The 23,650-nt window shown below is 28.3% G+C and overlaps 1 protein-coding gene across 4 annotated transcripts in view; it reads left to right on the top strand.

The window, feature by feature from the left end:
• LOC132946797 (neuropeptide CCHamide-1 receptor-like) overlaps window positions 1-23,650 on the top strand; it is a 188,643-nt gene that overhangs the window by 154,147 nt on the left and 10,846 nt on the right. Inside the window, exon 6 of one of the 4 annotated variants that reach the window (XM_061016875.1) lies at window positions 11,439-13,265. The exons of 1 other annotated variant lie outside the window; for it this stretch is intronic. The gene's annotated coding sequence lies outside the window, so the exon portion shown is untranslated. Of the gene's footprint in view, window positions 1-2,214; window positions 2,464-9,363; window positions 9,516-11,438; window positions 13,266-23,650 lie in introns of those variants that run through there. 2 more of the 4 variants (XM_061016876.1, XM_061016874.1) reach the window with 2 other exon arrangements.

Genomic DNA, 23,650 nt, shown 5'->3' with positions numbered 1-23,650 from the left:
ATTCTGCAAAGTGGCGAAATAGCCCTATTTTCTAATTGTTTTAATTTGAAATGACGAAATATCTAACCAATTTTATAGAATAATGTTTCAAAATCTTTTTCTCACACTTTATTTTTTTTAACTTTTTAACTATTTTTTAACTTCAGCGCGCGCAGACTCGTGTCTCGTTTAGTTAATGATATATGGGATAATTGAGTCATCGGTAATGTTTTTTATGATCACGTAACAGCAGACTGAATTAATTATTTAATAATAATAATTATAGTAACAAGCGAGTTTCGGTAATTTTTTTTCATCCATCTTCCGTTAGTAATAACTAATAGTAATAACTGCGCACAATAGTCTACGCCGTGGTTGTTGATTTAAACATAAACTATACGATTAAACTTCGCAATGCCATGGCACGGAGAACAATAATGATAATGAATACAAAAAGTGACAACTATTTAATATTATACAACATTACAATGGGCCAAATCGAAAACCGCCACTGCGTATTTTAGCCGCCGATTAGAAATGCTCTTGTTATCGTATACGAATTGTATACACGCATTAGGTATATTGTCAAGTGCAGATGATTTGACTGTTTGTTTGTCGACACCATATCAATCGAATGTGGATTGGGGTTAGGGGCACTCTATGTCCACGTACGATATCGTATCCACTGTGCACGTTCAACACACGTCAAATGTATTACGTAGATAACATATAGATATTATGATAATATATTAATATGCAATCAACCGCTAATGATTCACCTCGATAATCGCTCGCTGTGGTATAGTTAATTTACTATCTCGCGATTAGTAGTTAACTCGTTTGTTCAACGCACAGAATAAAAAAAAAATCGTTTAAAGTCGTGCTACATTGTTACGCTTTAACATACAATATTATACCAATAGTAAACAGCGGCAATAGTAATACTTATTAGTTATAATATTTTAGTTTTTATTAATGAATCTTACTAGTGATGCATTTTTTTTTTTTTTTTTTGTTGGTTAATCATTAAAATACTTTTACAATATATTATATTATTTATTTTATGTTAATTTAATGAAACATGATATTGTATGATTATAATTACATGATACCTATATATTTAATAATCCTTGTAATTGCATGAGTTTGTTAAATTCTTCTCTATTGTATGCAATTAAAATAAAAACTGTTATAATATTAGGTACTTAATTAGAAACATATGCTTTATTTTTTTTTTTTTTTATGACCTACATTCCTCCGCTGAGATTGTTTAGTTACAAACTAAAATCAACATATCATGAGCTGATCTACCAAAATAATATGCTAATAGCTGAACTAATTGTTACTTAACAAAAATTAATAACATTCAGTTTATTATTGAATATAAATTAAAACTTTATTTAACTTTTGTGGATTTTAAAATATCTCATTCAACTCATCGTCTTCAATTGTAAATTTTTTTTCATATTTGTTTTGACTTGAAAATAATAGGTAATAAAATCCGATATCTTATTCCTAACACAGTAAACGCCAATTAAAATTCACAATTTTGCATCAAAGTACAATCAGAATAAAAAAAAAAAGTAGGTATAGTTACTCAATTGTAAGAAATCATTGTAAAATGGGAAAACACATTAAGATTTAAAACTCAAAACCCCTCTCGATAACTTGATCACTCCACTTGGTCACGTGTCAGATTACAGATTGCAGATTGCCGCTGTTACACTTATTTTAAACACTCAATGAGTAGCCACTGATGCACATGCAACTTTCAGATCAATGGCCAATGGCATAGCTGCAGTAGATTTAAGATTATACAGCTGACCAATAAAATCGATTGGTAACGATCCTATTGTCCATTTGTATCAACGTATAGTACAGAATAAAAAGTATGTCATATACCTACGTTACAAATATTAATGGTCAATAGACAGTAATATAAAAATCCAGACATTATTTAGATACCATATAATATTTGGCACTATTATAGTTGGCACTCATATCGGGGATGGATAGCGATGTGTTATAGTTATTAAAATTACATATAAATAAGCAATGATAAATCAATATATTTAAAAATTATTATATTCTTAGTAGAGATCCTTAGTTGACTGTGATCTCCAAATTATGTTTTGGTAAGTTTAGGTATTCCTTGAAACGTAATTAATAATCAAATTTTAATCTGGTTAATGATTGCATTCACAACTTTGAAATGATAATTTTTGAATTTTTCAGGAATTTCAATAAGTGATAAAAGAAAAAGTACTGAAATCATCAAAATATTTGGAAGAAACTTTATAGAACTTCGTTGATTATCAAATGCGGTTATTTATAACTTTCAAGACACCACTATTTTTGCGCAATTATTAACGCAAAAGGGTTCCCATACACAGTCACTAAAGCTACTAATTTGTAATACATTTCTATATTGGTTGTTTTATTTTATTTAGACAATTTGTTAAAGTATTTTGAGATTAATAAACAGAGTCAAACAAAACATATAAAAGAAAATATTTGAATGACAATGGTTCATATCTATTTTTGTTTTTTATGATTCCTGAATTCATATTTAGATTAAGAATATTTTGAAGCAATACTCAATAGCGATTAAGGGCCTACCTTTTGCATACCTTTTAAATATTGAATGTACCTATAATATATTATATATCAAAGGTAAACTCTAAACAGCGTACTAAATGTCTAAATTATAATAGTGACCGCAGGAACTTTCACAGCAGTGTGGTCAAAGATGTTAAATGAGGTTCATTTGAGGAAAGTTGTTAACAACGAAGGATCAATAAATATTGACTCTATCCATATAATAATATAATATATATAGATAGATACTATATACGATTCAGAAAGGGCTAAATATATAATGTTTTTACTACTTATAATTTTATAAATAAGTTTTTTTTTAATTTCACATAAGACTATCATTTTAAAACAAAAAATGTTTAGTAGTAGGGATTTAACAATTAATTATTTTGATTTATTATTGTGTAAATACAGTTGCACGTAAACATTTTTGGATAGATTAATTCTTAATAACTTAAGTTTCAATCATCGCTGTTCATAGTAATTGTCGTCAGTATTAGTTTTATTAACCATTCAATATTTACCAAACTGTTAATTAAGAAAATTATTTCAGGAACTGGCTAATTTATAGTTAAGAGAAATCAGTATAATTCACTTGTTTTTGTTTAATTTGGCTAACAGATAAGCGTTCTTGCGATCACTATGACACAATAGCATTATAAACAGTCAAAGAAAACTAGCAACATCATTAATCATCCCTTGAAAAAAGTAATTGAATGTTTCTACCGTTATCCCTGGAGGTCAATTTTTCACCGTACAGCAAAAAGCTCACTAAAAGTTAACAATTATTTCACATTACATTTAGACAGCTGACAAAATACTATTTCCAAGAATAAAAATCGTATACACTATAGTAATATATTTTACAACTGGCCGGTAAACTCGATGCATACAGGGGCATTTTCTATTCGTCAAGTCAAGTGTTAAGACTCATTTATATTCATTTTATGAAATTTAAATTTCAACCAAACTAATGTAAGCTAAGATTAAGTTTAACAGTTACTGTTATATTGTACATAATATTACTATGTTTAAATGTGTCTTCTTTGTCCTTACCTTTGTAGTGTGTTGCATGCAGTTTGTCAGAAAAATAAATATAAATGTAACAACATTTGCTTTTCTTCTAATAAAGTGTCATAGTGTTACCTTAATAGTAAGAACATCGGAAAAAACCGATAAAAACATAAGTTTCACGGGTAAATCCGTGGTTTAATTGACAGCTGTTCACGTAAATAACAACATTTTGCATTTTTATTTTGTTAAAGTATAGTTGAGCAATTCGCAGAGTAATTTCACGTATGATCACGAATGATTTATAGTTGGAAATTAAAATTGTATCTTTTGGCTATATGGTTTGCGGGTGTCAAAATATTATTAATTTATGTCGCTGTACGAAGTGCGTAAAAATAGACTCGGTAAACATTTGAATTAGAAATTATGGGCCACAATAAATATATCACATGCATTAAAAACGGAAATCACATTCCGCGGGGCCAACACAATTCAATTTTGAAATGGATTAAACGTCAAATAATCGTAAAGATAAATTTTATTAAGATGAATTTTTTTAAAAAGTTGGGCATGTGGGTGCCGTCGTGCTGCACAGTAGGTGCTTAGAGGGAATATACAAAATCATTTAGACCTCATGTCATCCTAGTACGCTAAATGGAAAATAAAAATTAATCATGAGAAATCTTTATATTTGATTTTCATCTTAAAAATAGGAATAGTGGTACTTTGTAACCTTTATTAGTCTGTAGCCATACAACATCCCGCAAGCTCTCGCTACTTAGAATTAATCTTAGAACAAAATCTAACCTGGGCTGACTATAGAAAAATTTAACAAATCCTTCTCAACTCAGGGTGAAAATCTCTGTTACTTACTCGGTAAACATTCTAAGCTCAGCATAAAAATAAAGCTACTCCTTTACAAAACTCCGTTGATGCCTATCTGAACATACGGCATCCAACTATGGAGGGTGGCAAAGGTGGCAAAGGTACCGTACAAATGTTTCCGCTCCAACTAACAAACCATCAAAACCCCTTAATATCAGAGCTAAATTCCGAAAAAATTTCTGGAAGCTCTCCTTACAGGCTAAAAAGAACATAGTGACTTAAACCTATACATTTTTATAATAATCAAAACTATACTAAATCTCCAAGTAAGGTGTCAGCATTGCAGGATGGCTACTTTCCTCACTTGTCTCATGTCTTAAATATATACATCCGCGTACAATATTATTGTTAAAATTAAATTACAGACTGTTTGTATTCAAATAAATTTAAATAATTTGTAGATTTTTGTTACCTTACATATTATAATATACTTATGAGAAACCTTGTTTTAAATCGTCAAGTTAAATAAATAGCTCCAAAATATTTTGAAAATTGTATGGTGTATAGAAAATGATAATATATAAACATTCGGTGAAAATTTCATCTACAGTTATTTTTTTAGAATTACCCCAAAAACAAGATCGATTTTGTCAAAATCTAGTTTTCCGTAAATATCTCCGTTTTTTCGCTTCTAAAAACTACTGTACATTTTTACTTTTAATTCTTACCCCTCCCCCCATTCCCTCCTCCATAAAAAAATAACCTACTAGATTCACTTTTCTACCAGAAAAGATGCCGAATTAGTAAATGGAATAATTTTTACTGCCCCAAAAGGTAATAATAGACACAACAGAAAATTTAAAAGAACACACATCATTGTAAAATCAATACCAACATTCATCGCTCCACAGCTCACTCAGAATTTAAAAACTTTTAACTCGCCTTTAAGTACCTATAGATACTTACCACGCTGGGAATAACTTTAATCCCATATTTTCCGTTTGAAAAATAAATTACTTATACATTTGTTAAAGTTTTGAAACAGATTATATATAAAAACATTTGAGGCTCTTCGATGATGAATTCAATATCAACTATCGAATAAAGATTAAAGAGTAACTTTGTTAGACATAAATATATAATATATAAATCATGCTCTATAGTTTTGAAGAGAAACGTATGAGTGTGGTTGAGGGAAGCCAAAAATTTGTTCGTGGTTGGTATTATATTATATTTATATTGTTTTACACTACACATGTAACCCATTTAATATAATATATTTTGTTATAATAATAATAATAATTTTATTTTTCATAACATACGTTAATTTCTTATGCTTTTGTATAATTTATTTTGCATACAATGACCTAGAAAACAAACCGTTTTAACTAATCGCAAGACATTCCGCATCAAGAAAAAATAAAATGGATCATAATATAATAACTCCAACGGTTCATACCCAATTTGCCAACAAATATTCTAGTTGTATAATATTTTGAAAACATTCTCATTTCACCGTAAGGTTTTATAAACAATTTCCCCAATTCACCAACAGGTGACAATAATATTAATTAAAACTTGAAGAGAGATTTATAGACATATAGTAAATAGTAAATACGATGGGTAGGTAAAATACTATAAATTAATTAATTTTTTACACTTATAGAATATTAGGTAGTAAGTATCTAGTACCTACATAATTATATAGTATATATAATAACATATATGTTATATTTTCAGATTAAAATCCGCTGTAAAGTCGTTGATTGATTATACATAGGTATAATAAAATACGCCTATTTCTACAATTTTTTTTTCATTATTATTAATGTAGACGAATTTCATAAATAATAACAAAATATACGTATACTTTATAATAATAATAATAATTTATAATACCTCTATATAGTGTATAAACTGTCTTATTATGGTTGACAATGTTCAATCGGGCAGCAGATCTGTCGGTGAACTTTGGATGTCTTGGAATCCGGCAAACTGGGTTTCAGTGATGATGGAAGACACAATTCCGATGACAATAGAGACACGGTGCTGCCGTATTCCTGCGGTTCAGGCCCCTTTTACATATAATATACGGTTAGGTATTTGTATATACGGTTCAGGGTGGTTGGTATAAATTGTTTACTATGTGATGAAGCAGAATCAGTCAAACGGAATAATAATAATAATAATATTATACCAAGTCGTGCAGAAAATATTAGCAGCAATAAATTTACCATGTACATCGTACAAATATAATATTATCTGTGCATATATGTGCGCTGCTTTAAAATGTAATAAATGTAGTGCTATTATATTTACCGATCGCATTCGTTACCAAACAAGGACTATCCGTGCGCAAGTACCTACTTGTACATACACAATTCGAAAATAATATTTTTCGAGTCGTGATTTTGTAATAAAACGGAATAAAATATTATATTCAGTTCCATATAATATAAGACACTGAGATAAAAAGCTCGGGATGGGGAGGGAAGAGACGACAAAAATCGTGGATTGCACTGTAGTAAATTTACTTCTTATTGGCTAAGTTACGTCTTTAAAATATCAAAAATGGAGTAGAATTCAAAATTATTATACTTGATGAAAGCACAATTATTTTAACAGGACACCATGTTTTCTGGTCATTAATTCGCAGTAAACTGTACAACAAATAATCTAAAAAAATAAAATGAGTAAAAAATATTCTAAATCATAACACGAAAAGAGTAGGTAACATTTTAATTTATAGATGCATATATACTTGCATAACGTCATGAAGAAGCCTATCATAAATACTGGTAGAACTCTCTCCCCACATGCACATAGAATTCTTTTCAATCATACTAATTTAACCAAATATAATTTGGGAACACATAATTGTTTTCTTAATAGATAATTAAATTTATTTTCATTTAAATGAATCGGTCCGAAATGTCCGTTTCCATTAAAACTGCAGTCCCATGCAGTCTAGCCCCCTCCACCACGCACCACAATATTCTGCAAAATTCTAATTTGGAAAATTATTAAACTATGTAGCATTGTAGCGTCATGCTTGGCACGCGCTAAATGAAAAAACCCTCCAGTCCGGTAATATAACGGTCCAGCGGCCGTGTCTCGAGACTTTTATTTAATTAATCACGAATTAATGTGGAATTTAGAGCAAACATTTCGCATGTACGCAAAACAATTTCGATTAAAAAGAAACGTATAGTACTAATGCGTTTGACGCGTGATTTCAGTTTTCATTCTGCATAACACACAATACACAAACATTAGTTTTTGACAGTAACTATATATATATATATATATATATCAACTAAAATATCATTATCGGCAAACATTTGATCATGTATATAATATCGCTATAATATTAAATATACACCTATATTTAATTTTTGAATAATGATTTATAAAATTTTTTTCCAATATCAAAAACAAATATTGAGTTTTCGTCAGTTATTTTTTTTATCAGGTTAACGAATTATGTATGCGATATTTAAGTACAATCATATTACCTAAGTACAATTATTTAAGTTCGAGTGTACATTTTTTTCTGAAAATTACGTTAGTGTCAAAGTTATTCTTTAAGTACTGATAATTAATTCAAAATGGTTGTTTTGTAAGACGTACAGACATATTTTTACATTTTATAGTGCTGCTATTTTATTAACCTACATTAAGTTCGTTGTAAGACTACTACGCACTTTTGATTTTTAAAAGGTAGGTAACATATATTTTTTAATTCATGATCTGAAAAAAAAATGTTTAGTATGCTATATAAGACATTTTGATTTATACCCCCTACCCTGCCGTTAGCTAATCCTAGTATTTCCTGCTAGCATTTAAAGTTTATTCATTTGTTTAAACAAAACTATATCATTTTAACTGTAAAAAGTTTTTTTTTTAAAACACCTAACATCAACTTCACGGAATAAAGGTTAGGTATATGTATGTTGTATGTATCCTATAAAATGACAAGTTAATTTAAAAATGTAGTATGATATCTTGAAAATAAGTTAAATTTGTTAACACAACTTTAGCATGTTAAAAATAATCACAAACAAACAACCAATGTACCCAACTTTTTTTTTAGTTATACCTCTAAATTCTAAACACAACACCATGTCTGTAAAGTATAATCGTGTTTTATGAAGTAATTATAGTACACCATATAATTATAACAATTATGTGTATAAATACTATCGTATTATCATAAAACCACAACGCTCCTATAGCTTCACTCAAAATCTTAAAATAATTAATTATGCTATCACTGATTACACCAGTTATGTTTTTTAAATCGTACATATTGTTTTTTATATCATAGAAACCTAATTAAATGAATCTCGATACTCGGACATTATACAATTCCTGTAAATATGATATCACAGTGTAGGACTTTTTTGTCATGTTCGGGTTTTTTAATAGAACCGAGAATCAATGTACTCGGTAAGTATTTAAATTAAATTGTCTATACGCGTGGAATTTTATTGTTTTTTAGCGGATTTTATTTATCATTCATATTATTCATATTTTTTAAACATAAAATGTAAGCAAACCACATTTATTTTATCCACTTATTATATTGATTCAATTTAAATTTAAAAGAAAAAACAAGTTTCTGACATTTAGTGCTTATAGTTATTATATTTTATTATACAAGAATTATATATATAACGGTATTTTAACTTTCAACTTTTAAGTACTTTTATTATAATATATCAAAGTCACCTAATATTAATTATATTTTAATTTTACTGTGATCATAAATTATTCTAAAAATACTCAAACATCATCTAATGGAGTACAAATATGCAAATTTGAAATGTCTGTATAAATCATTTTTTAAGATAAAATCAGTGGAAGAGAAATATAGAATTCAATTATGTACAAAATATGAATTTTGAAATGACTAAAGCAATTTATTTATTCTGTATACTTATATTCCAGATGCGATTCCATAACATTATGTTTCGTCAAATCGAAAACCATGTGTCCCAATATAATGTCTATACAATTTTTAGTGAATAAACTCGTTCTTGAAAATTTAAACAAGAGTTAATTATATTTTTATTAGACATAAAAAAGTTTTTGATTTTGTAAACAAATATAATATGTTATTCTTGTAACATATTGCTAAAAAAAAAATACATGATGCTGGAATTAGAGGTAAGCAAATAATTTAACAAGTTCTTATTTAAGTAATAAGATCTAAGTACCTAAGCTTTTATTTTTTTTTAGTTCAGCAAAATACTGTTACGCTGATTTATGAAAGAGACGATTACTGCCCCATTTTTTCACCGTCTATATTAGTGCCTACCTTAATTTAAAAATTGATTTTGATGTAATATGTTTTCCATGTGATACTGATATTATTATGAAGGATGTAAATCATCAAAATGTATACTATAAGGAAAATATTATACTTATCAACATTTTATCACAGTTTAACAACAACTTTTTAGAACTAAATTTAACAATATACCTATATATATTTAATAAACATTCACTTATTGGTACAATATGGCACATTTAGTTCTGAAAGAAATTTTCATGGTTTAAAGAAATAATTATTATCTGATTCATTAAACGAAATCGATGAACGTCACCATATAATATACACATTACACATACCACAATATACGCCACGTTATAAAGGATACTTCTTAATTATTATAAATGATATGTAATTTGGGTTATTATTTGCTGTAATCTGTTTCGTGGCAGTAGCGACTGGTCGTCATCAAATCTGGAAAATTACTTTTGCTGCCGTCTCTTGTAGATACGAATAGACAGTAGAGACGTCTCATAAATTTTAGTTGAGCTATGATGGGCCGTCAGAAAACAACAGCTAAACCATCGTACTGTAGTGACGCGGCCACCGAGGAACTATTTTATGTAGTACATTTGGTCCATTATAATAATTACTAATTACCTGCTATGTGTTACGAATCATAACTGAAGTTGTACTTGCTCAATAGTTACCTAATGGCTAATACCTACGTGGGTGCAAAATTAAATGGTTTTCATGATTTATATAAACATTATCAGTCAACTTTGCTTATATGGGGTAAGCAAGTATCTAATTTCAGGTAAGTCTAATATTGAACTATCTATTCGAACTCCACTTGGGGCCATCGGTATATTGCGCAATGTGCAATATCAACCTACACAATATATGCTACATATAGATTCATTAATATTTAAAACAGCATAAAAGAACAACAATTATCGTTAAGTCAATTGTCTGCACTCTGCATATTAAATATTATACAACATTAAATCGTATATGTATTAACATAATTATTTAGAGTAGGTACTTACCTGGTGAAAATAATAAATCATATATATTTATATATCAGAAAATCTCCGCTAATAACATAACTATAATACACACCGAGTATAAAATTGTAAGTTGATTTACCCTTAAATCAAGATAGTTTTAGATATATTTTATCTGTTTGTGCAGCTCGCGAAAGGTTAGCTCTAAAATAAATCGTTTATTTATTCGTCTTGACGTGGATAAACAAATTGAGTTTAAATAAAAACCACTAAACCAATTTTTAGCCACAATAGCTTTGTTGATATAAAGAGATATTTTCCCCGAACGAGCTTACCAATAAATATACCTTCGAATTCAGCTATACAGTAAGAGGCGTAAATAACACTAGTGAGTTACATCAGGTTAACCTTAATGTATTTTTTTTTTTGTTTTCGTGTGTACGAATTAAATAACAAATGTTTGATTCGATTAAGATTTTAATTAAAATTAATCGATTTAAATCTACAGGTTGTAAGGTTATGTTACAATATTAATTCCTTTAATCATTCGCGCGTATTTATTGCGCTATTTTTTTTTTTAATTCGTTCACTTACCTCTTACAATCATTATTTAATTGATTTTATTTCAATCTGATTATTTTTTTTTTAAATAATAGTATTGTATACGTTTTAGTAATAAGGCATCTATAAGAACCTACGTGCGTTTAATCAAATGTAATTTACAGGAAAACTATTATTTACAGGTATCAGTCATACGGGCACACTGAGACATTGCTGCCACCCACCATATGCTGTGTTATATGGAGCCTAGATCACTTTATCGAAGGCTGCACAAAGTCACTTGAATTACCGACCAAATGAACTCTATGATCCAGCGCCCACCCAACCAACTATGAAGAATACCCGTCTTATAAAAATTACAATTAACCCCAAACAAGAAACATTCTTTTCATTCGAATAGTAAAGACAAAAAAAACATTTCCTATGGTTCCGACAACCAAGGTTCTAGAAGCTCACACCCAGTCCATGATAAAAACGTACGTAGAAGTCACGTCCAACGAAAATTTACCGCCAGAAACTGTCCCTACCATGTTATTAAATTTAAATTCTATCATCATCCCACTAATTTCTCTTCTCTCCTCTATTCTAAATGCATGAACCACTAAATGTACCATTTCTCCATGGTCGAATATTTCAATACCTATAATTATCTCCCCTATCAGCTCTATAATTCCCTCATAGGTTCAATCTTCATTTAAAATCTTTTATATTAATAACTACTCTTTATAGGTATGCCAAACTATTTATTTAGTATCTATTAAATATATGCCAACTACAACAGTATATAATGTTTAATCTATGACACTTTACCTTTCGTTTTTAAATTTATCTTAAATTGTGTATTATTTTAGGTTCCGAGCGGAGTGATAAATGTATTGATTTTACAATGATGTGTGTTTTTTTTTTTTAATATTGTCATCACCTTTTAGTACATCAAAAATGCTTAGATTTTCTTCAACAGTATATTTTCTGATAGGAAAGTGAATCTAGTTGGTACTTTGGGGGGTCAAAAGTAAAAATTTTCCGGTAGTTTTCAAAAACATATTATGTCCTTGGGTACAGTGCAGTGGAAATATAATATATATAGTAGTGAGGACTTTTAACTAAGAACCATAGATTAATTCTTAATATATATATTTTTTTTTTAATTCATGTTTCCATAAAAATAAAGCGTTACGCAAAAAACTTGGTTGGAAAAAAAAAGTTGTACCTAGCCCAAAAACTATGTTAACTAGGTATAGGTATGTTAAAAAAAATTTCAGGTTAATGTTCATCATTTTTTTTTTTTTTTACCGATTAATTTAAAAAATACTGGGAAATCTCTACTTTTCACCACCTCAAAAACAAACTATAGATATTCAATTTGCTACCACGGAATTTTATTGTACCCATAGATGTATTTTTATTGTTAAAGTCAAAGTTGTATATTTTATTAAGATATTTTATATTGCATAACTTTCGTGAAAAATATATTGTTGCGCGCATTGTATTTTGTTTTTTTTTTTTTTATTATTATTTAACGGGTACCTATGTGAAATTTACAACACTACTGCGTTATTTTTTATTACACTTTAGTTGTAGATAATAGTAAATTTTTAAATTATCATTATTTAAATATCATATTATTTAGATTGATGAGACATGATGCACGTAATGCGTAATAAAGTTAACGAATAAAATTATGTAGTATGATAGTGGGTTTAATTTTAAACTAAATACGGGACTTAAACGTCGTTTAATGGGTGTCCGTGTTACCTGATACTTAACAATTTTAGCACGGAATCTTATAATTACTATTATACTTTGTGTTAAATAAATTGTTGTTATGTTGTACGTTTATTTTGTAATTTTACGTAACAACGTTTTAATAAACGCGATGATACTTTTAATTGTAAACAGTTGTCAGTAATTTTTTTTTTTAATCATATTTTGATATTATCTACTTTCTATAATTTTTGTGAAATATGTGTGTGTTTAATCGCTAAAAATTACTTTAAATATAAATTTATATGACGTACCTTGTAATATACAGTGATATTTATCAAGCAGTATAATAGGTATAAGTGTATACAATTTTTTCTGAACCTCAAAATCTTAAAATAACAGCATAACATTCGTTAATTATACATACATTCGAGGAACCCTGGACACTAATTACGCATCGATAACATTGATTTCCATTTTTCTAGATGTTCCAAATTTTTTTTTTTTTTTATCTTAATAAACTTAATTTCTGAAATTGTACCCTTACAGTTTATTTCCACAGTCATACAATATAATTATAATATTTTAATATACTATTTACAATACAGAACGATTCTTTTATTAGTTAAAAATCGTTATTATCTCGAACAGCATTTACGATTTTCGTTGAGGCAGAAGTCATTACAAAACAATATTTTATTTAAAAAAATATTACTTTTACATTTTTATATCTTTATAATTAATTTATGTTTCTACCTTCTATTGAAAGATAGAATACATTTTTAATTTATTATTCCAGGGATAAACATATTTTGTAAGGATTTCAATATGTAAAAATTTAATTTTAAATGAACAACATAATTAGTTATTATTTGATATTTAAAGGCTAGATGATCATAATTGGATGACTAATATTTCACAAGGTATACCCCTAATTTTTTCACTACTCCGCGCTGATCTTATTTATCGTAAATATTATAACTATATATATTCTGTCTTGGAGTATGAAATTAAAAATATATTCTGATTCAAAACAGTAAAAAGTATTAAGTTGAAAAATAAACTAATACCGAATGTTTAAAAATAGTTCAAAAACGTAAGTAAGTTCCGAGATTGTTTACCTTTAAAAGAACCGCCCTGTATAAACAATTGTATATACTGTACAATGTATAATCTAATAATACATAAACTTCAACTATGTTACTGGCAACTTACGTGATAATGATTTACAATCATTATTATATGATAGATCTGTAACAATATATTTTAAGGGGTGGAGTGGTCGAGCGGACTAAGGCGTCGGTTGTGACGCGCACCGACGCTGGTTTGAACCCAGCCACGGGTGGCATTTTTCTTCGGGAAAGTCACGGTGTCCGGAGAGAGATGCCACCCCATCCCTCACCCGGGCATGGCAGAAACCTACGGGTGCCCAACTTGAAGTTCTGCCAAACCTAACAACGTGTTTCAACCAACCGTTCCAACCCCCCCCCCCCCTCTCTGCCGCCACTATAAAACAACAAAACAGCTAATTGCCAAAGTTGCCGGACTTAAAGTTCAATTAAAAAAAAAAAATTAATATTTTATTTCTTTCATTTTTAATAGAGAAAACGTAATTTTATATTTATAATATAAATAAATAACTTATATTTGTCATAATGGAATTCATTATTGGGTAAAATATGCTTTTTGGATTTGTCACTGACCGTCGTTAAACCGAATTCACCTATAAACCCAAGTATCATCATGCCATCATGGTTAGGTTAGTGCAACATATTATACAACATAGGTAGGTAGTGCAATATACATTACGGACCACAAGTTCTATATAGCCCTCGCTACCATGTAATAACAGCAATAACACTTACCAACCGACCTTGTCTTATAGTTTATTTACATTTTACGTATGTATTAGAGATTTATCGATTCTGCCGAGTCTTAAGTGTATACGTACAAATGATAGAAATAACTAGCCATGCATTTTAGACTTCATTTCGACCTCACAGAATAAATATAACACAAGTCATAATTTTAAATTTATCAATGTATAAAAATTGTAATGTAAAATAATATGTAGGTAGGTAATGTATAATTTATTTAAAATAAAATATACATATAATAATATAGTTCACGATTTACATGATATTTATATAGATTTAAAATTGGTGTGTTATAAAGGTAGGTAATGAATCAACTACCAATACGCAAATACAGCAATACTTGTATTGTTTATAGTTCTATACATATAAACGCCAAATATCTCTCACTCACTGATCACTACTCTTCAAAAACAACAAAACGAATAAACTTGAAATTAGGAATATTGGTTCTTCAAATGCTCTACACGAGCCATAAGATAAGATTTTCCTAAATTCACATTTTGAAGAGGTGCTCAAACAAGGATTGCACAATGGAAATCTAACGCTTTTTGTTTATATAAAATATAAACAGTTGCTATTGGTTACAGTCTACAGATTGTATTACTATTATAATTAGTAGTAGAATAATTGCATATTATAAGTATTAGTTCTATGCTGTCATAGAAAAAAAAACTGTACCTACCTGTTGGTATATTATTATTATTATTATTGTTTTCCATATCATTTCTCCATCACCGTTACTAAATCTGAGTTTATTACTAAGTATGTTTGCGCCTATACCCCCACATGATATGTTTAGTTTAAGTTCATCCATCACCTTCACCTTCACCTCCACTGCACAACAATGAGAATATGACCGAATCTGATTCAATTTCACAGGGTATTTAGCTCCACAACGGTCATGTCATGGGATTCCCTGTTATGTTTACACCGTCTCCAACAAGAGTTGACTCCAGAATTTAATAGGTACTTTAATTTCTGGTGAAATTATTAACACTAATCTGCATGCACAACAAAATTATAAAGGTGATATGGATGGTCTGATACCTAATGAAAGTGTTCTGACTACCGATCTTGATTTACTTTTGTTGTTTGTTAAAATATATTAATAATAATAATAAATAATAAATAATAAAAATATATTAATAATTGATCAGTTTGGTGATTTAAAATCATTCAAAACATATTTTAAGTACTTAGATTAATCAAAAATTATGATTTTATAAAAAGGTATAACATTTCAAAAAATAAAATAATAATGTATTGTCTAATTATGTATAGCATTATTATGAACAACTACTTTTAGCTTTTTTGTATATTTTTTGTAATGACGTATTATATTGTTGCAAATTGCAATAAAGTTTATTATTATTATTAAAAAAATATTCTATTGTGTTGATACCTACATAGAGTTTCATGGTTTAAATTTTAATACACGGGAGTATAATTTATTTTAGGATTAGTGATTATAGGTAGTGATCGCGTAAAAAGTTAATTGGCACAACCAAAACAACTTGTTAGAAGTAATTATAAGTTTGTTCCATTTTTTTTGATTTTGTAGTGTTTCTTTACTAGATTCGTTTTTTATAACAAATTATAGTATAATAGATATTTTCAGTTCAAATCCAATACATTTCTGGCCCAATCAATTAATGATTGATTAACATGTTTGAGAATTTTTAATGAAATGCAGCTTTTCTACTGCCATAACAAGTACTATGAGTTACGATAGTATGTTTGCATCAGCGCTTTTCCATATTTACGACATTAAACTAATATCTTGTAAAATGTATATAAGTCACTCGTGCAACGCCAACACTTATATTATGCTAATGTAGTAGATCCCGTCACCTTGGTATATTTATGTGACAGGGATAATATTATATTACAGATTTGAGTTGACTTTACACCACGGATATCGGAGTATAAAAAGGTAATTTTTGAAAGAAAAATATTCTACTAATATTAAATCTCTAGAGAAAAAAATTTAATTACCCATAAATAAAAACTCTAAATCTGAACTAATATATGTATATTACCAAAAATATGAACGTAAATGTTTAGTATTCAAAATTAGTAAATATTGGACATTTTACAACATTCAAAAAATACATTTAGCACAAAACTATTTAATGTTTAAGATTTACAGATATTTTTTCAAAATAAAATACTTTTGGAAACCAAAGTGAAATATCACTAAATTATTTAACTTCAATCATACGGTACATTAGTACCTATATAAACAGCTCTTACCCGTATTTCGACGGCAAAGAGGCCAAAAGTTGTACAATTTTTCTCAAAATCGTTTTGTAAGTCTACTGGGTTAATCTGGGTCATCTTTTTGATTCGGTAAAAAAAATATAAGTCAATATCATAATTAAAGAATGTTTTATTTATACTTTAACTTTTGTGTTTTTAGCGCAAGATAGGTAGTTTATTTTAGTGCGCACATATTATAATAAGTCCTAAATTAATGAGACATACAATACATATTATTTTAACATGATCTAAATGTTAAGCGGACTTGTTACTCATGTCAAAAACAATTAATTCAATTTTGTACTTGTAATGTTTAAAATAATACTGAATTTGTTAATCTATTTATAAAAACCGGCCAAGTGCGAGTCGGACTCGCGCACGAAGGATTTCGTATCATTATTTTAAAGGTGCATTCTCATTAGATTCCAGTAAATTTACATTAAAATTTAAAATGCCCGCGCCCCCGCACACTATAGTCGGAGGCAACGGGAGTCGTGTTCTGCCATCAAATATGACATTATTCATTGCATCTAAAAAATCCGGTGTTATAATACATGTTGGCCACACTGCTTATATTACAGATATTCTGACAGATTTTTAGTAGGTATTTGTTGTTATAGCGGCAACAGAAATACATCATGCGTGAAAATTTCATTTGTCTAACTTTCACGGTTCATGAGATACATCCTGGTGACAGACGGACGGACGGAACCCTAAAAATAAATATATCCAAAAATGTATATTTTTAAAAAACTATTTTTAATCCATGCCGTCTATATTAATCACTGATGAAGTAATTTTTTCGATTTAATACACCCTTTCAATAAATAGCTTTCGGGTAGTAGATTAGCGGAAAAGTATTATAATTGTGGCAACTAAAATATAAAAGTAATTGGCACGGGACCCCCATTAAGACATGTAGGGCCAGTTGTACCGTCTACGGTTAAACTTCGATTACGCTTAATCAGCTGATAACAGATATTTAACCGGCCAAATTCGGTCAATAATTAAACTTCGGTTAACTCTAATCGGAGATGGTACAGCCCTTAATAGTTCAATCCTAGTTAAGAATTCATATTATCTACGTGTTACGATAAACATTATATCGATTTTAATAATATATTTTATTTATTATTCTGTACTATTGGAGGAATATGCCTTTTATGGATTTATTAATAGAAATAAAATGAAATAAAATAATAATACAATCAATACAATAGTACCTATCTCATAGAATAATAAATTTAAGTCAGCGGACATAATATTAGGTATATCTAAATCCTCACTGATACAGTATTATCGTAAATCTACCTGCAATTTAAGACACGTTAATGCAGCTCACAACTGTACAAATTAAATATAAAATGTACCTATATAATAATTATTAAACAAACAATTCATTAATTACCCAATAATTTTCATAAAATAAAAGTTGTATTAATTATGTAAAGCAAATCTAAAAATAACTATTGCTTATTTGCGTGTGTGTAATGAAAACAATAGGTACTAAAATAATATCATCATATATTTTAGACTGTGATTTTAAATGGGTAGCTATGTCATTAGTTTCCACATGAAGGGTCTCAACTACTGGTTGACCAAGCATTTTTTTTATAAATTAAAAAAAATATGTTGGCACCTACTTCATGGTTTAACTGACGCACTGATATAATTTCAAATTACTAAATAACTCCCCGTAGGTAAGCATAAAGTAGATTTTCCAAAAGTCCTTGTATGCTACAGATTAGTTTAACTGTGTATATTATCTTACCGGGAGCCTCGACAAAACTGAAATCCAATTAGAGTGCACGGTCATTTAGTATTTCAGAGTTTCGTTGATTATTTTTCTGATACCTTTATTGTAAAAAGTATTTCAAATGTAGTATGTAATGAGAAAATGACTAACCATTTATTTTTCATTTCAAATTAAAAAATACTCTCCACAACGCCTAATACCTATTCAATTCCTATGTCACATCAATCTAAACATGGATTTTTCTATTTTAGTCTCTGCTGACATAGTGACATCTCGTTCAAAATTATCATACCACTAATTTATAAGAACATCAAAAATAGAACGAACATTTACCTTTAGCATCACAAAATGCCTGACAGTGTAATAAAAAACAATTTTAAATAAAATGTTACGCTCGATTGCATTGTGTTATTGCTTGTAAGTTATAAGGTATAACTAATAATAGTTGTTTTAAATTCTTATTATTGTCTGTTTCAAATAACAAATAATTATATTTTAAAAGTATGTCCAACTAAAAATGGGAAACAACTTGAAAATAATTTGTTTTATAGGAATATATTATACATTTTTGTTTAATTTAAGTTTTATTAACAAACATCAAAAAAATAACTATGCAACAAAGACGGAGCATAAAAATTCTACACGAAAAAAAAACAAGTAAAAATTACATTACACTTTTCATATTTTTGTATCATATATCACTTATTATTATACCTAACAGTGGTCAGTCACGTGGCGGTTTTATATCAGCAGTACATTATTGTGTGCAACGAAACAGAGTGCCACAATGGTTTAAAGTCAGACCACAAATGAAGCTGGTAAATAAACATTTTCTTTTAATCACATTTTTATCGTTCCTGATAAATGTTCTACTTTAATAATTAAAACAGTCAGATACTTGGTACATATTATAATTCTACCCCATCACCTCCCAAAATCATTGTGTAGAAAATGCAGTTATTTTAAATCATAAAAACGATCATATTATTTAAGATCGGTATAATAATGATATATAGGTATATAGCCATATGCCCATATACTATATAGGTATTATATATATATATATAATATATACGATATGATATAAAGGTATTATATACGATCTACTATTCTTATAAGTTAGTAAGATTTCAAAAGAAAAAAGGTGAAAACATTCTGATGAATACAGTAGGTGTTGAGTGGGGTCGCTGTAATGGATGTGTTAAATTTGAATTCAATGATATATCGTTGCATACGAAAAACGATTCTGAGCGAAGACAGACCACGAGCCAACATTACTTAATGTATTTCATGATATAATTTCTGATATTGCTATTAAAGTAATTTAATTTATCATTAGTATTACGGTGGTAAGTTGATTAAAATGTTTTCCCAAAATATTGCATTTGGTATATTAGTAACATTATTTATATTATTATAATTTATAGTAGGTACCTACTATTGTAAATTGTTATTAACTTTTGAGCCAATACCGAATTCTGAAGGAAGAACGATATGAATATTTTCATGATACCTATAGGCTATAAATGGGCAATAGCTTAATATTAAACTAAATATTTTAAAAATGCCATTGTTTTATATTATAATATACGTAAATGATTCAAATACCAATGAATAATGGTCTTGCGAATTACAACGACATAACTAACATCATTTTTATTAATTTAAAAATGTAATTTCATCTAAATTTGAACTTCAAATGCTTATGACAAAATCGTGCATAATATGTATCTTTAAAAGTTTTAAATATAATTATAATAACAACTTAAAAGTTAAAAGGAACTTTGTATTACATTTTAAAATTGTTTGACCTAGTAAACACATTTTGATCTACAATTTATTATTAATAAAGAACGAGAAAAAACAAAAATGTCATATGCCTATAAATAGCTCAAAAAGAGTCCAAATACTTTTTGTCACGTATGCAGATGTACTGAAAGTTTGGTTTTCGATAGCGGTTGAAGCATTGGAAAGCGACATTTTTCCGTCCAGCGAGCGGTAAATCCCCACAGTTCCGGGCGGTAAAGTGGAAATCCTACAAAGTGCCAGGTGGTAAAGTGGAAATCCCCAAAAGTGCTGGGAGCTCATATCACGCATATCCCCTGCACAACCTGCAGTAAACACTGAAATCTATTCCACGATCCTTATACGAAACATAAACTTTTTGTTTCATCTAATGGATTCTTATTATAAACTATTTGCATGACGCGTAAATATTTTTATTTCATGAATTCTTTTTCGTATAATAATCTGATTGTTGCATAGATCCATGCATAGTGCACCTTTGCAATGATTACGTTTTTTATTCTTATTTTATTTTAATATATCAATCATTATTTGTACTGAAATATTATGCCACGGTCCTTACAAAACATAAACTTTTGGTTACATCTTATATTCATCTTATATTCAGAGCGTTGTGCGAATGCATAAAAACGCAGAATTCGAAACTGCCTTAGCCTATAACTTATTAAAACGAAGTTCGGCTATTAAATTTTGGTTGCACTATCGTTCTTAACACGTTGAAGTACATACGTTTTAAAAAAAATATATCAATGTTCGTAAAAGGCACAGTAAACTAGAGTGATGAGTGAATGTGTCAAAAGGATTCTGACTTCACCATCGTTTTCAGTATATAGTTAACAAAATAAGTCTAAACAAAAAAAAAATTGCAAAAAAAAAAGGATGTCTGGTAAAGTAAAAACGTTCCAAAACACCTACTACAAAATTAAAATATGACAATATTTTAGAAGTCAAGAATGTGAGTTTTTTCAAAAATTAAAGGTTTTTTAAAAATGTTGACATTTTTGCTATTTCTAAACGATATAACTAACGTTATATTGGGTATAATAGAAAAAACACAACGACTTGCCCCCATAAATATTGTCACAATTCAATTTTATATTCGGTATTTTTACTCTAGAACCAGAGTTGAGCGATTTATATTCAGACTGCGTAAACGCGTTTTGTCTATATCGTACGTGTGTAAGACGCAGACAACACTTGCGGGTGTGACGTCCTTATAAGCTCAAATTTTTTTTGTAAATTCCAGTAATAACATTTCTGGCATTCTAAACCACAATTTTAGTACCTATAATGGGTAATGGGTCTAAAATGTACAATACAATAATAATATTATCACAATTAATAATTAGGATATATTATGTATAATATAAAAAAAAGGTGGATAAGTGGATGTCGCTCTGCTGTACAGTAGGTTACAAGTGGGTCACTGTAATGGATGGTGTTAAATTTGAATTATAATATATAATATCATTGTATAAGAAAAACGATTCTGAGCGAAAACGGTCAGTCAGCCTATGATTTTACCAAGTGTATTTGATGATATTATTGTGAATAAAGTAATTTATATATAACCTATTTACGTGAAACCTTGTTTTACATTTTCAATCCTTAGCCATAAAAGTTAAACATTTCATACATTTTTAACTACAAAATAATTAATAAATTATAAATTTGATAAATTTTGTCAAAATTTTAACTTTAAACGCTTATAAAAAAAATTGTACATTTAGATGATTCACTTTATTTTTTTGGCTATGTTGACATAACCCATACCTACTTATGATACATAACCCTATAAAACAGGAATGACCATTTTATTTTTATATACCTACTACAAAGTTATAAGACACAAATATACTTAATTATATATTTTACACACCTCACTGGATTATTTAACTGTCCCTGAACAATCCAATAAGTGGCACTTTTTTCTTAGAATCTATAAAAAATATGTCAACATCATCTTCAGTATTTAAATTTAAAGTCGAATATGTCATATGCAAATAAGTATTTAAATTTCAACGTATCACTGCAACATCATTCTTAATATCTACTAATTCACAACGCAAATCGCTATTACTAATATTTATTTCATCTATGATATTTTTTAAAAGCATATCTGATGCATTTATGACGTTGGTGTTAATAAAACAATTAGTAAATAATATGTAAATCATAAAAACAAATGAGTAACTACATTATGTAAATCACAAATACAAATAAGTACACCTAACCTATGAATATATGTTAAAATCTATATAAAAATAATATATGAAAAAGCGCGGCAATTTGAAATCGACCAATAAGAGCGGCGTATTTGAAACCCGCACTGTGACGTCTAGGGTTTCTTATATCGCATGCCGTGGTAGCTCACTTCCATCAAACGCCCCACACATCTGGGTAAAACAAATTTCGTAGAAAAATATTTTCGGGTTTAAGACAGCAAGCCGTCAATCGAAAACTCAGAACGGTAATGTAGACAAATCCAATGTGCCGACTATAATTGACAAACAATTTTTGTTCTTATATCGGAGTTTTTATAAAACTATTATAATATATTTATATCCTTGATGTTATATTCTTAATCTAATAATATTTTAAATGATATTTTTAATACTATTCGTTTCGAATAATAACGTTTTATGATAATATTGTAAATTGTAATGTAAAATTACATTGAGAATTATAGTAAATTATAATAATCTATTAATATTTTATAGTTTATAAATATTGTCTGAGTACCTATAACATTAAGTAACCTATAACCTAACCTAACCTATACTAAATCCTGCAATATTGTATCAATTTTATGTTTTTGTAAAATCATTTTTAAGGATTATCTTTGGTACTTACCTATAACATTTTACTGACATTTTAATGATTCAGAAATAACTCTTTCGAATTTTTATTAAAAATAGTAAATCAAAATTTTCGAAAAAAAAATATACATATAAACTTGTAAGTGTAAGACGTGCACACGACTTGATTAATG

Source organism: Metopolophium dirhodum, chromosome 6, assembly GCF_019925205.1.
Source record: "Metopolophium dirhodum isolate CAU chromosome 6, ASM1992520v1, whole genome shotgun sequence".
Taxonomy (NCBI): Eukaryota; Metazoa; Arthropoda; class Insecta; order Hemiptera; family Aphididae; genus Metopolophium; species Metopolophium dirhodum.
The sequence above is the reverse complement of the archived record's forward strand: the minus strand, read 5'-3'. Positions and strand labels throughout refer to the sequence as shown.